Genomic DNA, 14874 nt, shown 5'->3' with positions numbered 1-14874 from the left:
GGGACATGCCAGATTCTGGAGGTGAATGGAATCATTCCATTTTAACAAGATGACTCATAGTCCAGAATAGTACAGCAAGATGTGATTTAGCAATTAATATGGTGGAGGAGACTTGATTGATTGATTGATTGATTGATTTGGCTGCTTCCATTGCCACGGCATTGGCTCACAAAATTCTTTGTGCCAGAGCCTGTCCCTGTCTGCTCTTATCTTCAATAGTTAACACTTTCTTTCTTTCTTTCAGCTTCTCGGGTGAAGCTGGGAATTTATGTTGTCCATTACTGATGGTTCTTTCCTGCATGCTGTCTAGATGTCATGCTGGAGAAGATAACAAATAGAATTACAGTGTAACACACACCTGCTAAAAATACTAGACCAACTTATTTTATGCAAGCAAAATATGAGTTGATAACTTCCTACCACGAATGAATGTCTTGGATTCAGTTCAGTAGCCACATGATTAAAACAGCACCTAGCTTTAAGAGTTGACCATTGGACTGGCTTTTTCAAAAGTTGCTATTGAAGTAAATTTTGCTGCACTGAAAGAGTTAAATTGAAGTGTCCTATTCTAGGATTATGATTTTATTTATTTATTTGCCTAAGCTTGGGGTACAGCATATACTATCATGATGTGAACTACTGTATTGTTTCATTTCCTTAACATAAATAAACCAATCTTTAGCAGTTCACTAGATGGTGAAGGGTTGATTGCTAATTAAATAAATAGAATTGCCAAAGCATATGTAGGAAGAATTATAACTGACACAGTATTTTATTAAATATTTCAGTTACTCCTGCCTCCCACTGCCAGAACTTTCAATCCATGAAAATATTAAGTGTCCTGGTCTCATTTCAAAAAATTCCCCCTTGTTTTATGTTGCCATCATGTGGGCTTGTTCTAGTGTGTGTGTGTGTGTGTGTGTGTGTGTGTGTTCGTTCAAAAGCAGGCAGGAGGAAAAGGGAGGGTGAGGGCAGGGAGGCAGAACTGGAGCCAAATCAGGACTTTTTAAATTTCTCTACTTAAATAAACGCTACCAGAATCAAGAAGATATATATTTTATATAGGCTATTTATTTAAGTAACTAAAATATATACATCTTTGATCTAATGTATGGTATACTCTTTAGTGGTGACTCTTTCTTTGCTACAAGTCCCTTGTTATGACGTATCAGTTCTCTGAAACTGTCATATCAGTGATATTGCTGTCTCTGTAAACAGAGTATATGTGAGCTGGCTTCATGGCTCTGTTTTTGCAGAGAATTAGTTGGGAGACTCCCTTCCAACAGAGGAAATGAGCTGATGAGTATAAGCTCTTGCTCAAGATTGTTCACATCTACAGAAGCTGTATTCTCTACAGGGGAAAAAAGGACTTGGAATCTTGCCACAATGTGTCTGATGTTAATGAGTGGGAGAAGCCACATGTTCTTTGCCTGCTTCAGCACTAATCTGCTAATTTGGTGAAGGAGTGATAAAACTAAAAAAAAGAATGGAATTTGATTAAATGTAATGTTAAATTAGGTGTAATGCTGTTAAAACAGACTGGGTTGTGAAAAGTACTGTCCCTGCATGCATGCCAAAACCAGAACTAGAGTATTCACCTAAACCTTTTACATTGAGAGGGGTCAGATAAAATGGGATAATGGGAATAAGAGTATGTACTGGAGAATTTATTTTTTGAAGATTGTTTACAAATTACTAAGAGTTAAAATGATATATCTGTAAAACTTTCTCAAAATTTCAAGTTTGAAAGTTCCAAAAAAGTTCTGTATTTATTGCTTATTAGATCTTGCTTGTTTGGAAGCCTGAGGTTTTTCAGTAGCAATTTAGAACAGAAACACTTTTGCTTAGCTTATCACTAAAATGAAACTCTTAAAAGTCCAAAGCTGTGATAAAATAATGTTAAATAATCTTTCCTTCAAAGTGCAGTTTCAAACCTTTTATTAAAGTGACTCTACCAACTTAAAAATTGCTCCTGTTTTAAAATGTTTTACCTATTATTGTTAAACATATGATCTTATAAATGAAATATTAGCTAAATACTTCTGTATTTTTTTATCTTTGTATCTTTGATAGTACTTTGTTTATAGTCCATTTCACTTTGTCCTATTAGAGTCTTTCAGGAAGCAACACAGGGACTGGAAACAGGTGTATTTGAATCTACTTGTAACTTTTTTAATGGATGAGATTTCAAGCTGACAGTGTCCCTTTCTTGAGTGCATCTTTATCTAGAAGAACTAGGTCAGTGGGAAAAAGATGCATTCCTGACATCACTCCCCAGGTGTTCTGTCACACAAGTAGTGCAATGTTGAAGTGCAACCACACAACAAGGCTTTATAGGCTGGAATCTGGCAAATGGCATTCATTCAATAGCCTCGCTAGTTTGGTTAGTGGGTGTAGTACCATGTTAGAAGCATCTGAGGGTGGGGGCTAGATGGTAAGGAGAAAGGTGGGAATAACTGGCCTAATCATAGAATCATAGAATATCAGGGTTGGAAGGGACCTCAGGAGGTCATCTAGTCCAACCCCCCTGCTCAAAGCAGGACCAATCCCCAATTAAATCATCCCAGCCAGGGCTTTGTCAAGCCTGACCTTAAAAACTTCTAAGGAAGGAGATTCTACCACCTCCCTAGGTAACGCATTCCAGTGTTTCACCACCCTCCTAGTGAAAAAGTTTTTCCTAATATCCAACCTAAACCTTCCCCACTGCAACTTGAGACCATTACTCCTTGTCCTGTCCTCTTCTACCACTGAGAATAGTCTAGAACCATCCTCTCTGGAACCACCTCTCAGGTAGTTGAAAGCAGCTATCAAATCCCCCCTCATTCTTCTCTTCTGCAGACTAAACAATCCCAGCTCCCTCAGCCTCTCCTCATAAGTCATGTGTTCCAGACCCCTAATCATTTTTTTGCCCTTCGCTGGACTCTCTCCAATTTATCCACATCCTTCTTGTAGTGTGGGGCCCAAAACTGGACACAGTACTCCAGATGAGGCCTCACCAATGTCGAATAGAGGGGGACAATCACGTCCCTCGATCTGCTCGCTATGCCCCTACTTATACATCCCATAATGCCGTTGGCCTTCTTGGCAACAAGGGCACACTGCTGACTCATATCCAGCTTCTCGTCCACTGTCACCCCAGGTCCTTTTCCACAGAACTGCTGCCTAGCCATTCGGTCCCTAGTCTGTAGCTGTGCATTGGGTTCTTCCGTCCTAAGTGCAGGACCCTGCACTTATCCTTATTGAACCTCATCAGATTTCTTTTGGCCCAATCCTCCAATTTGTCTAGGTCCCTCTGTATCCTATCCCTGCCCTCCAGCGTATCTACCACTCCTCCTAGTTTAGTATCATCCGCAAATTTGCTGAGAGTGCAATCCACACCATCCTCCAGATCATTTATGAAGATATTGAACAAAACCGGCCCCGGGACCGACCCCTGGGGCACTCCACTTGACACCGGCTGCCAACTAGACATGGAGCCATAGATCACTACCTGTTGAGCCCGACAATCTAGCCAACTTTCTACCCACCTTATAGTGCATTCATCCAGCCCATACTTCTTTAACTTGCTGACAAGAATACTGTGGGAGACCGTGTCAAAAGCTTTGCTAAAGTCAAGAAACAATACATCCACTGCTTTCCCTTCATCCACAGTACCAGTAATCTCATCATAGAAGGCCATTAGATTAGTCAGGCATGACCTTCCCTTGGTGAATCCATGCTGACTGTTCCTGATCACTTTCCTCTCATGTAAGTGCTTCAGGATTGATTCTTTGAGGACCTGCTCCATGATTTTTCCGGGGACTGAGGTGAGGCTGACTGGCCTGTAGTTCCCAGGATCCTCCTTCTTCCCTTTTTTAAAGATTGGCACTACATTAGCCTTTTTCCAGTCATCTGGGACTTCCCCCATTCGCCACGAGTTTTCAAAGATAATGGCCAATGGCTCTGCAATCACAGCAGCCAGTTCCTTTAGCACTCTTGGTTGCAACTCGTCCGGCCCCATGGACTTGGGCACATCCAGCTTTTTCTAAATAGTCCCTAACCACCTCTTTCTCCACAGAGGGCTGGCCATCTACTCCCCATGTTGTGATGCCCAGCGCAGCAGTCTGGGAGCTGACTTTGTTAGTGAAGACAGAGGCAAAAAAAGCATTGAGTACATTAGCTTTTTCCACATCCTCTGTCACTAGGTTGCCTCCCTCATTCAGTAAGGGGCCCACACTTTCCTTGGCTTTCTTCTTGTTGCCAGCATACCTGAAGAAATCCTTCTTGTTACTCTTGACATCTCTTGCTAGCTGCAGCTCCAGGTGCGATTTGGCCCTCCTGATATCATTCCTACATGCCTGAGCAATATTTTTATACTCTTCCCTGGTCATATGTCCAACCTTCCACTTCTTGTAAGCTTCTTTTTTATGTTTAAGATCCGCTAGGATTTCACCGTTAAGCCAAGCTGGTCGCCTGTCATATTTACTATTCTTTCGACTCATCGGGATGGTTTGTCCCTGTAACCTCAACAGGGATTCCTTGAAATACAGCCAGCTCTCCTGGACTCCTTTCCCCTTCATGTTAGTCCCCCAGGGGATCCTACCCATGCGTTCCCTGAGGGAGTCAAAGTCTGCTTTCCTGAAGTCCAGGGTCCGTATCCTGCTGCTTACCTTTCTTCCCTGTGTCAGGATCCTGAACTCAACCAACTCATGGTCACTGCCTCCCAGATTCCCATCCACTTTTGCTTCCCCCACTAATTCTTCCCGGTTTGTGAGCAGCAGGTCAAGAAAAGCCCCCCCCCCCCCCAGTTGGCTCCTCTAGCACTTGCACCAGGAAATTGTCCCCTATGCTTTCCAAAATCTTCCTGGATCCTTCCAAGAAGGTGAACTTTGATTTAAAGGTAAACTGCTAAAGTTATTTTAAGAAATTAAATTGAGTAGCTATAAACTTGCACATATGATCTGTTATTAAATAGCTAATGCACTTGTTTTGTTTAAATGCTTGAAAAAATCTCTTTTTTTCTTTGCTCACCTGTCAGTTTATTCAGAGTTTTGTCTGCCCTGAAACATTTGATTTACATCACCACAACCTGCCTCAAAACATTTGGTGCATTCAGGTTTGCAATGCTGTTGTCTGTAGCGTAAGCTTGGAATGCTACTGGTTTTTGCCAATCTTAAAAGAAAAGATGCCATTTTAAATTCTTAGACTAAACAAGTCAGAACTAATTCTGTTATTGAGGCAAGGTCTTCAGCAGGTTGTTTTTGTTTTCTTTTTAAATAAGTTTTGCCATTTACCTTTTATAGAAGCTAGAATTCCTTTATTACTGTCTAATAAAAGATCTTTGAGCTCAACGATACAGAATAGTCTATACAGCAAAAAAAGTGGACTGCACGTTAACTATTCCATTACTGCCTTTTGATTCACATACTCTAGATACTAGTAATGTTGTTAGTACTTTCTGAAGAGAGGTTTGACAGACTGAAGTTGCATGATGAGCACCTCCGACTCTTTCAGTATGCAGAAGGAATGCTTAAACTTTGAAGAGTTTATTTTTGTTACATATTTTGAATGCATCAAAGCCATTTCAGATTTTTTTAAAAGGGGTGGGCAGGACCTGTAGTACTAAATGTTCATAGAGGACATATGGTAAACACAAGTGTTTGGATATGACAAATTTGAGATCCTCAAAGAAAAGTTAGTGTGGGGGGGGGGAAACTTGAGTTTCAAGGGTCCTTGTTCATTTAGGAACAAGACTGAAGAACCAGCAATTCCAGTTTGCAGTCTCAAAACACGAGTTAACCTAGGTAAACATGACAAAGATTAACAGTTCTATGGCATAATAAGAAATAGAGATGTGCAAAAGTTTCACAGTTAATCCCCAAACAAGGTGAAAGTCCCTTGTGAACCTTTTACCATCTTTCTAAGCATTTAGTTGTGTTTGTCAATAGAAATTCTGTCTTCCTTTCTAACTTTGTGAGCAAGCACCTTGGGCAGACTCTTTTGAGAACATCTCATTAGTGCTAGGCATGCTCAGACACTTAATACAAGCATTAGCTTACTTATTCCCATTCTGTGAACAGGGCACTTACCCTTGGTTTGGCAGCATAACAGCCTGCAAGTTATCTGAACATCAGTGAACACTTGGAGCTACTGAGTTTCAGTTTGGGGTACATTTGGCCCAGCCTGGCTGGGTTCCTCTCTTTCATCAGGCTCCTGGGGTGCTGTTAGTCCCATCTTCTCCTCTATAGAATGGTATGACAAGGTGAGATTGAACAACCATGGAATCTTCTGGGTGATGGTCATTTGCTCCTTCTTCTAATTTCTCTCCCACTCCTGTTTCTGAAGTAGGAGGATCCACTTTGATCCACCAGTGTTTCTTTTACCTCATTTTAGACGGTAGAGATGCTCCAGACTGAATTCCTCTATATTTATATGGTTTGGTTTATAGGTTCTATGTTGCCCCCCCCCCAAAAAAAAGTAAGGCAAAACTTAGGAGTCATGAAAATATGCACAATAAATACACCAATGAGGTATATTTGAAACTCCAGTGCACTGAAACTCTTGGCTTTAGCACAGCCCTAAATATGAAACTAAATCATTTGCCCAAAGAGACTTCTTTCCTACTTATACAAAATCTAGACTTGACATTGATAAGTCATTAATGCTTTTCATTTTCCAAGTCCTTTACCAACACAAATGAATTCTCACAATATCACTACCTTAAGTATTACCTTTTTTACACATGATAAGAGAAGATAAGTGTATAGCCCTGGGGAAGTCAGCAAGTCAGTGTCCGAGCTCTAGCTAATCTAGTTCTTTATATGGCTACTATCACTGTGATATCGGAGCCATGGTTAGAACTCAAAAGTTCATGACGCTCATTCTTGGGTCATTAAATAAACCATATGTTAACATATAGTATCTGCCACTTCGATTACCTGAATATTGTTTGACATTGTAAATGACACTTTTTATCTGAAATTGATAAACACCTTACATGCGTCTAGGCTTTGCTCTAGTTCAGCTAGAAACCTTTAGCCTGTATTTTTGGGTCTCTGACCAGTTCTCTTTATTTGGTGTGTACTGTTCTAGTGTTCTCTTAACTCATACTTTTGCTTTTGAGGATGATTTTCTATTTATAACAAACAAACAAGCCCATACACACAGTGTCAACCACTGAATCTGCAAATTCTTGCTAAAACTGACCAACTAACTATAGATTAAGTGTTTTGGTTTTTTAATGTGTACATTAAGGTTCTAGGTAGGCCATATAATCTTTGCAAGTGCCCTGTGAAACAAACTGAGTATAATTATTTTACGTTGTAAGATAAGAGCCATGAGAAACTACTGAAATTAGACTATATGCGGCAAAATGTTTTTCTGCAGTCTGCCTGGCTGAATTGTAATGATAGTTGTATAGAATGGTTGGATGCCCATTTGAGTGAATTAACCAAAGCTAAGCTCTGCTACTAGAACTTTCCAAGTATGCTGATATTATCTTAACCAGAAAGACCTGTCAAGCATTTCCTGCAACTCTTCTGGAAAACCAGGGGCATGTGGGAAACAGAGCTGCTACAACAGTTAGTATGTGCCCATCTGAATAATGCAATGTTCCTTTCAGAGGGAAGCTATATTTAGTTATCTTTGTAAACACCCACAGGCAAGTAACAGTATAGTCTGAGGAGCTTCAGGGGGTATTTGTGAAAGAAGAGTTGCTGCAAAAAACATTTGGGGCTTTGGGGGTAGGGGGAGGGGAACAGGGGATGAAGAGTGTAATAGGTTGTCATAGTGAAGAGATCAATGATAACCAGTGTTGGGGAGAAGAGGATAATTTTCCCAGAAGTGAGCCCAAATGCTGATTCTTGATGCCTTCAATAATGGTGGAGGAGGAGGATGGGATGAAACTTGAGACATTTAACTAGCTTTGTTTAAAAAAAAAAATCCCTTCAACATCTAGAAAATGCAAATCATTTTCACATGGTATTGAAGTGCAGACCTTGAGGAATCACCTACTCCTCCAAGAGTTTAACTTTCTAATTGATCCTTGACTCCTGACTTGTGCCAAACCTATTATATGACTGCCTGTTTGTGCATGCTAAGAAATAGGTAAAAAGCCTTACTAACCAGTTACAGGGGCGACAAATAGCAGTTTTTTAGGTTGTACTGACACCTGGTGGCAGCCAGTTTACTAATCCTTAAAACAGGTTGTTCCACTCAAAGATGGGAAAATAACTTCATACATTTTCAGCTCTTGCTCTGTCCTTCACTGAGCCAAGAAACCGTTTGGCTCTTCTGCTAGCTATCCTTCCCTCCGTCAGACTCCTGCAAAGTTAATTCAGAGTGTTTGTGCAAAACCTAACTATAGCTGTTCCTTTCACACAAGCTTGTAAAACCATCTGCTGAACCTTTGTTTCATAAGTTTGTCTTACGGAGTGGCCCTCGCAGCAGTTAGTGTTAAGAGGTGTTTTATGTTTGGAGCCCTTTTTTTTTTTTTTTTTAAGTGCTGTAAAATCCACAAACTTAGTGAAACTGGCCTGAAAATGAGTATGCCAGTTTAGGGTATGAACTAGTTTGTGCTGCAAATTTAGGATTACTTGGTCAAAGTTTTCCTATAGGCCCAACTCCAAAATGTCCTGTTTTTAAAATGACTGATGCATGCCATTGGCATGCAGTTCTGGGGATTCATGTGTGGAGCAGAGAATAACCATGTTGATTTCATGATGGTTACACAGTGTAGTTAAGTCAGTCTGGGTCCATTCCACAGGTAGACTGTGATACTGGGATGGGCAAGGAGATCTCTGGGGGTAGTTCATACATCTGTATGCCTCCAGAAGATGGGTACACAGCTTCCTGGGAGTGCCTCACAGGGCTTTGGAGACCCGTGAGGCATTCTGGAGCTTCCATTTCCCCTTTACCCACTCCCCACAGAAGTAGAAGAAGCCCTGAGCTCCTTCCCTAATCAGGGGAAGAGATTCTGGCCTTCCTCATAACCAGTTCAGGAGCCAAGGGGTGTGCAGAGCTCCCTGCCCTCCACTAGGTCCTGATATGAAGCAAAAACTCAGCAGCTCTTCACTGATGCTGCCTCCACCTGGCAGATACACTCCTCACTCGGTCAGCTACCAGGTTCACTCCTTAGCTTGATCCTCCCACTCCTGCCCAGAATGTGGAGGGGGCAGGAGCAGGAGCTGGTGGGTGGTGAGATGTGACCAGGAAGCCACATCATGCCCCCAGCCCAGGATGCCTCCTGGTCATACCTTCCTCAGTACTACCACTTTCTCATTATTTAAAAAAAAAAAAAAAAAAAAGCAGCAGATCAGTAACAAAAGTCTCTGTTAATGGGGAATTAAGGTTGCTTAGCAATGCCTTGCAGCCAAAAGCAGATGTATCTGAGAACCAAAAAAACCACTTAGCCACACAATAAAGGCATTAGAAGAAAAAGAGGAAATGCAGTTACGGTCGTGCTTCCCACCCAGCCCAAAAGCCTTGAAAGTGCCTCTGAGGGTATGGTCATATACCACTAGGTGTACATCTCACCCACACCCATCCCTAACAGCACCTGCCATTTTCTCTGTGCCCGTGCACAACTCCAAATCTGCACTCTTATTCATAAGCTCCCAGAGACCCTCACCATGCTCCAAGCCACACCATTGATCTAGTGGTTCTAGCAAGGTGTTTGGAAACATCTACCTGGATGTTAGGAGTGTGTCAGGACTAAGGTAATGCCATCTCCCCGAGGGACTCCTTAGAGCAGGGAATAGATTTTAAATACTTCAGGGTTTCCTTGAAACTGCTGCTCTTCGCTCTCCGGGCTGACCTCGAAATGTCTTGGGGAGGGATACAGCACTGAATCTGCCTGATGGAGGTGATCACTTGCCTCTATTCTACTCTACCGTCCATACGCCTATGGCAGAGGTGAGTTTTTTCAGGGTGGGCCTTGAAAGTGGGCAAGCTGTCAACATCACAGATTTTAATTGGGAGCTTTCCCATTCATAAAATACAGCATGCGGGAGCTTAAAGTCTAACTAGTGCTGCCTCTGCCAGGCTATCCAAATGATTCAGTGCCTCCCCTTTCCATTTGAATGGTGGAGTGCGAAGGAAGCAGAAGTGTCAGTGAGATACAACAGAGAGTGTAAGGGAGCATGTAAATGAACTGTGATCTCAAATAGTTGTGAGCATGTCGCATATTTCAGATGTGTATGTACTTGTGTAATATGCAGTTGTCCCCATGTTTGCAAGCTCAGGCCTAAAGTTCCTCAGATACTTGATTTAAACTCCCACTATCAGGATACAGTTTGGCCCAAAGATTAGGAAAAACTGCTGTGTGCATTAATATACTAAGTGTTGGGTTATTAAATATACCAACATGCAAAAGAATTGTGAAAACATCGTGTAAGTGCGCTCCTAACTTCAGATTTTTGTGATGACTTAAGTTACCTACAAGAGGAAGAACTAGAGACTAGAATTTCTTTGAAATGCTTCTCTTTAGTGCTTAATGTGGAATAAAAGCTCATGAAAAGACCACAGTCTCTTTAGATACAGGCTGTCTGTATCTTGCAAATTGGGGTCTGTGCCGGATGGCCATGGTTCACTGATTTTTTTTTTAATTTGGTTTTACTTTCTGCTTTATTCAAATCACTCTGTAGTCTTTCTCTTTGATTCAAATCTAGTGACTGATAGTGGGTTGGTGGGGTGAATGGAAGGGTAAACGTAATGAGAACAGACAGTTTGGGGCTAACCCAGGCTCAGGCCCACCAGTACTGTGCTACTTTAAGTATTGAGAAACAAGATTTTCTTCCAGCAGCCTACCTTTACCCCCTCCCCTCCTCACTTCCCCAGACCTTAATTTCTTCTTCTAAGCTGTAGTCCTATACAGTTGCTGCCCCACTTTAACCCCAGCAGGTCCAGCTGTGTCAGTGCTAGGAATTCCTACCTACTGTGATTCTGCTGCTCTTTGAGTTCACCATGTTGTCATGCTGGGCATTGAGGCATCCTGGATAACACTGCAGAGGGTATAATGAAGTAAAACACTGAATTCAAACAACATAAATTGGCTTGGATAGTGACCTTTTTGAAGGTCCTGGACCTCCATTCCACCTTAACATCTCTGCTCCCTCCCCCATAAAAGCACACAGATACTCTGCCAATCCACAGTTTTAGCATGTGAGGCTCCAAGATGTAGATTAATAAATCTGCCCTTAATCGCCTCCCTCCCCCTGCATTCTATCTGGAAAATACTGTGGATTTTTTGACTCTTCCAGAAGCACATTAGTGTGACTTAAAAATGCATCTTCCTACCTCTAGAAAACTTGTCCATTATTTACATTTTAAAACAAAAGTCTATACCACATTCTGGTGCATTGATATCCAGAATTCCAAGATACTATAAATTCTCCTTTATTTCTCACTTGTACACCAATTGGTGAAAAGCTGAAAGAATAAATGGGCATTTCTGGGAATCTGGATCTTTTTCTGACAGTGGAGGTGGAATTAAGCTCCAAAATAGAGGACTCTCCACTGAAAATGGCCTGCCACCCTTCCTTTCCAGTTAAAATGAGGACTGTTGGTTCAGGTGTCCCGGCTGATTCCAACTTTGTAGTATTTTTGTAAGTTATGAGACAGTCTCTCTACTAGCTGGAGCCATCACCCTTAAGGGCTATATAGGTCAAAAGCAACACCTTTTAAAATCACTCTGAAGCCAAAAGAAAGTGTGCGTATCGCAGAGCATGGTAGTATAGTGTGGCACAGCACTTATAAGCAACATCTGCAATCTCTAAAATTTCAGGTAGGGCTTAAAGGTGTGCAGCCCTAGGTAGCATCCACTGCAGTAATCGTACATCGGGGTGAGATTGTCATGAATAATAGTGATGAACTCTGCATCTAAAAGGAAAGGTTGCAGTATTCTTACCAGACAGATGGGGGAGAAATACCCTTCGATACTGCTGCTGCCTGGACATCTAGTAGTTCATGGGGAGCCAACATACACCTCCATTTTGCAAACCTGTCTAACAAATGGTAGTCATGCTACTTCAGTTAGGAGGGCTGATATAATCTCTATTATTTCTCCTACCCCCCCCCCCCCAAGCTCACTAACACTACCTCCATTTTCGTAGGTATTAGATAAAATATCTGATATGCCGGGGTAAACACTGATTATAATAAAACCAAAATTAATGACATACCCTACATGTAGTAATAGGTGCCTTTTTCAATAGGGTACCCATTCCCTTGCCATCCATCTCAATCAACTCCTATGCTAATATAAATAAGAATGAAGGCTGAAGGGAGATGTGGTAAATAGGTAGAAAAGTAATAAAAATACAAAATATGTGCTCAGTGCAATCATTTCACTGCTACCCTGTCCTCTACCTGTTGTCTCTTGTCACTTGTGTTCATTGTAAGCTCTTTGAAATGGATTGTCACTCAATATGTGTGTGCAGTTTGATAGTGATCACAACTGGGGCCTCTAAGTGCTACTGTAATATAAATAATAGATTAATAAGTTTCTGATAGGATGCTATAAGGTAGCCAGAATATGCCTAACTTTAGACAACCAACTTTGAAAACTGTTCTCCACATAGAATTCACAATTAGGGCTGTCAATTAATGGCAGTTAACTCACACAATTAACTCAAAAAATTAATGGAGATTAAAAAAATGAATTGTGATTAATCACACTGTTAAACAAAAGAATACCAATTGATGTTTGTTAAATATTTTGGATGTTTTTCTACATTTTCAAATATATTGATTTCAGTTACAATGCAGAATACAAAGTGTACAGAATTGAATGTCTCCTGCTGTGTGTTTTACCCACATCCTGCCATATATCATGTTATAGCAGTCTCAGATGATGACCCAGCATGTTGTTCGTTTTAAGAACACTTTCACTGCAGATTTGACAACACAAAGAAGGAACCAATGTGAGATTTCTAAAGATAGCTATAGTACTCTACCCAAGATTTAAGAATCTGAAGTGCCTTCCAAAATCTAAGAGGGACAGGGTGTAGAGCATGCTTTCAGAAGTCTTAAAAGAGCAACACTCCCATTCAGAATCTACAGAACCCGAATCACCAAAAGAGAAAATCAACCTTCTGCTGGTGGCATCTGACTCAGATGATGAAAATGAACATGCATTGGTCTGCATTGCTTTGGATAGTTATCGAGCAGAACCCATCATCAGCATGGACGCATGTCCTTTGGAATGGTGGTTCAGGCTGAAGGGACATATGAATCTTTAGCACCTGTTCTCACTTTCAGGTGACATTGTAAACAAGAAGCAGGCAGCATTATCTCTTGCAAGTATAAACAAACTTGTTTGAGCGATTGGCTGAACAAGAAGTAGGACTGAGTGGACTCATAGGCTCTAAAGTTTTATGTTTTATTTTTGAATGGAGTTATTTTTGTACATAATTCTACATTAGTAAGTTCACCTTTCATGATAGAGATTGCGCTACAGTACTTGTATTATGTGAATTGAAAAATACAATTTATTTTTTATAGTGGAAATATTTATAATAAAAATAAATATAAAGTGAGCACAGTACACTTTGTATTCTGTGTTGTAATTGAAATCAATATATTTGAAAATGTGGAAAACATCCAAAAATATTTATATAAATGATATTCTATTATTGTTTAACAGTGCAATTAATCGTGATTAATTTTTTTAATCGCTTGACAGTCCTATTCACAATGAATATGTGAAAATATTCATAACTGAACTGTAAGACTGTACCTATCAAGGTTATGTCATGATAGGTAATCTGATGACTTTGGGTTTTTTCTTTGTTTGGTCAGAGCCCTTGGAAGAACTAACAATGTTTTCCTCTAAAGTTATAATGAAACCCCATCAGAGGTGTATCGACAAAAGGGTTGTGTTTAAACTACCATGGGAATCTTCAGCTGAATTTCCTGACTGCTTTCGTTCTCCGTTTAATAGAAGTGTGGTCCCTTCTGACAAACATACTGGCAGTTTAATTCCGAGAAAAGTCTCCTCTTTTTTACTAGTAACAATTACACATTTTACTCTTTCTTCTTTCCCTTTTCTGAGCTTATGTCTATTTATTTTCTCATTTAACTTGTATCTGCTCCAGCACTAGACCATCCTGCCTCTTAAAAGGTTGGCTGGCACTCCCAAAAGACTGGCTTCCCAGATTCTTTTCACAGAGTGTCTCTGACGAGCACCCAACCCCTGACCCTATTAAACAATTAAAATGAAATTTTTAGGCATTGGCATATCCTGTGAGTGCAAAATATAAAAGTTGCATTTGTGTTATTAGTTGCTAATTAGAGATGATTTTACTCCTCATGGAGAGCTTGAGGTGAGCAGCAAACCTTTTAATTCTTTACGTACCTTCATGTTTGCCAGCTGGCTGCACGTGTGGCACCTAATCCCATCTAGAGGCAGTTCACCTGGCCCTGTGGCAGGCTGAATGTTGGACGTGAACTAAATGTTCACGTCCCTTTGAACTTTTCAGACTTGCACAATTTTGTGACCCTTCTACATATGCCAAAGTATCAGCCACTTTCTCTCTCTCTCTCTCTCTCTGGATGATCTAGTCACCTCTATCTTAACTAGGGTCAGGAGTTCTAAAAATGAGTGGAAGAATCAGACTGCTAAATAACTGGCCTGTTTTTTTCAAAAGTGATGCAATTGATGATATAGGAGTTATTCATGAATGGTAAACTCTAGTCCAAATAAAACTCAGTTTACGACCTTATGATGATACTTCAGATTTCATCCAATATTCTATGATACAAGTGAACAACTTGATTAGAACAGTACCAGAACCAGTCCTGGAGTGAGTTCAAAACTTCTGTTGATTAAGCAGAGTATTGTAAAGCCCTCTCTTGCCTCTTCAGCAACAAGCTAAATTTTCTCTTCTGCGGCTGGGT

At 40.7% G+C, this 14874-nt stretch overlaps 1 long non-coding RNA gene across 5 annotated transcripts in view; it reads left to right on the top strand.

The window, feature by feature from the left end:
- The window catches only part of LOC311518604, a 54638-nt gene that overhangs the window by 35325 nt on the left and 4439 nt on the right, over window positions 1–14874 (top strand). The window lies entirely within an intron of this gene.

The sequence above is a fragment of the Lepidochelys olivacea genome, assembly GCF_965140295.1.
Source record: "Lepidochelys olivacea isolate rLepOli2 genome assembly, chromosome: 3".
Lineage (NCBI taxonomy): Eukaryota > Metazoa > Chordata > Testudines > Cheloniidae > Lepidochelys > Lepidochelys olivacea.
This window is presented reverse-complemented; position numbering and strand designations above follow the sequence as displayed.